Source organism: Hipposideros armiger, unplaced genomic scaffold (assembly GCF_001890085.2).
Source record: "Hipposideros armiger isolate ML-2016 unplaced genomic scaffold, ASM189008v1 scaffold_734, whole genome shotgun sequence".
Classification (NCBI taxonomy): domain Eukaryota; kingdom Metazoa; phylum Chordata; class Mammalia; order Chiroptera; family Hipposideridae; genus Hipposideros; species Hipposideros armiger.
Window position 1 is genome coordinate 240792 of NW_017732084.1, and position 1906 is coordinate 242697.

Here is a 1906-nt window from a genome sequence, read left to right on the forward strand (position 1 = left end):
TGATTGAAAACATAAGCCTACAGATTAAATGAGAACCTCTGAGAATCCATTTTATAAACTCAGATTATTTGCCACAAAAAAGCAAAGACTAAAATGCTATAGAGAGGGTGGGTGAGTTCACAGGAGCTAACATAGCATTTAAGTTTTAAAAGGGAAATCGATTATCTTCGTTGCTGGGGGGACGTTCAGTGGGACAAGGGCTTGGAGTAGATGACCAGGGACAGGCTTGGTGATGGTTCCCTCCCCTGAAGGCCTGGCTCAGTGAACTAGCATCAGCATGCTTCATGAGCTGCAGCAAATATCCAGCGATATGGACCTCTACGTTGAAGTTTTCTGCACAAATTTGTATGTTCTCATGGATTTTCATTGTAAGGTTGAATCTGGGTTTGTCTGGGAAATAAAAATGCCTCAAGAAGTCAAATCATTCTAATTCTAAGGAAGTATCGAATTCTAAGTACATCTTTAAAAACACAGCATAAGGAGCCGTTCCCAGCAATCCTTCTGATGGAAGTTACACAGTACGAAACCTCCACCAGCGGCCCACTGTCCACTGGATTCATACAGAGCACGCTGAGCCACACTTCCCAGTGTTGCGTGTAATAGTTCACGCCACGGCCAAGCCCAATCCCCGAAATCCCTGAGAACCGGCCCCTCCCACCCAGGCAAGGTGCCGCCCTGTCCTACACCTTTGGCTTCATCTCAGACATTCACGTGTCTCACCTCCAGGGGCCTGCGAGCTTCTTCACACTGTGGTGCCTGAACCCGGTGAGACCTGAAGGTGACATTGGTAGGCAGAGAGCGGGTCTCTTTCCATGTCTGTGGGCAGAGAGTTCCGGAAGAAGCAGCCCCTTGCTTTCATCCGCCACCTCCCCCTCCAGCAGGGGGCAGGATAACTTCCAGCGCTCTGGGTATTCAGGTTAGGTTTCCTGGTGGAAACTTCTGGATGGTTGACAGTGAACAGAATTGAGGTACGGGCTGCGGGAGGGAGATCTCAGGCTGTGCAGTGGTGACGGTGGCTCAGAAAGTTGCTGAAACCAGGACAGAGGTTGGAGGAGGCTGACTGTGGACACACCCGGTCGCAGCCTGGGTCTTGGGAACGTGGTGCCCACGTTGGGTCCGAGCTGGGAACCCCAGAAACATAAGCACGTTGGTTTCTTTATAAAGAGACACCTGCAGGGACAGAAACCTCTGTGATCAAGTCAACACACAGGGGGCAGGTGGAGGGAGGGCTGATGGGCAACAGCTGTGGTCACGGGTGAGGATGGGGACAGCCAGCTGGAGGGTGGCAGGAAGGGGAGGTCTGCTCAGAGCGTGTCTGTCCCCTTGTCTTCTTCCCCCAGCTGTGCCCTTGGGGCGGGGTGGGGGGGCATTTGTGGAATTGTGGGGGGGAATTCTGTGGAAATGCCTGTGGCTCCTTAGGGAGGCAGCTTTGTGTGACGAAGGAGTTATAGGTCTCCTGCTCCTCTCTGCAGGGCCGATTAAAATTTGTTAGAGGGCTGGCCCCAGCCAGGAGTGAGGACAGCCATCTCAGTCTCGGTGCTGCTGTGAGGATGTTTAGAAAAGTCTGACATGATCCGATGGGAGGCCTGCAGCCCCACTGTCATGTCCTGCTTCCGCTTTGCGTTCCCTGAGTTTAGGCCGGGACGGCCTCTGTGCTGTGCCCCAAGATGTCATGGGGTTGGCCTCTGAGCGCCCGCTCTGGACTGCCTCCCCCCGCACCTCTTCGCCTGCTCAGTGGGGTTCATGTCCATCATGCCCGCGCCCCCCTGTGCAGGCTTACTGAGAGCTCCTGTCTTCTTTGCACCCCTCTGCCCCCGTTTACTGAAACAAAGCCTTTTAGTGCATCCCCGGAATTGTACCCTCGGGCAGTATTTACTGCTACAATCATCGGTGTCTCAGCCTTTGC